At 43.3% G+C, this 289-nt stretch overlaps 1 protein-coding gene across 1 annotated transcript in view; it reads left to right on the forward strand.

Annotated features, from left to right (window-relative positions):
• Positions 1-289, forward strand: part of stk40 (serine/threonine kinase 40) — a 16,689-nt gene that overhangs the window by 6,570 nt on the left and 9,830 nt on the right. The gene's annotated exons all lie outside the window — the stretch shown is intronic.

Here is a 289-nt window from a genome sequence, read left to right on the forward strand (position 1 = left end):
ACAGTTGAAATTATCTACAAGCTCAGTGACTGAGACCCCAGAGAGGGCGGGTGTGCAAGAGAAAAGCTGAATGAATATTTCACTGGTGTTTTCCGTGATATACAATTTCCTGATTAACTTTGTTTGGACACTTTGGGCATAGAGATAGTGCTGTTAAGAAAAAACAGAAATGATCAGAGAGAGCAATGTCAGTCACCGCAACCGTGGAAATATTCAGACCCTTGGAGACAATCAAGAGTCTAGAGTGTGCCCCTTATTGTACGTGGGCTCTGTCACATGCTGAGTCAGT

The sequence above is a fragment of the Etheostoma spectabile genome, chromosome 6 (assembly GCF_008692095.1).
Source record: "Etheostoma spectabile isolate EspeVRDwgs_2016 chromosome 6, UIUC_Espe_1.0, whole genome shotgun sequence".
Lineage (NCBI taxonomy): Eukaryota > Metazoa > Chordata > Actinopteri > Perciformes > Percidae > Etheostoma > Etheostoma spectabile.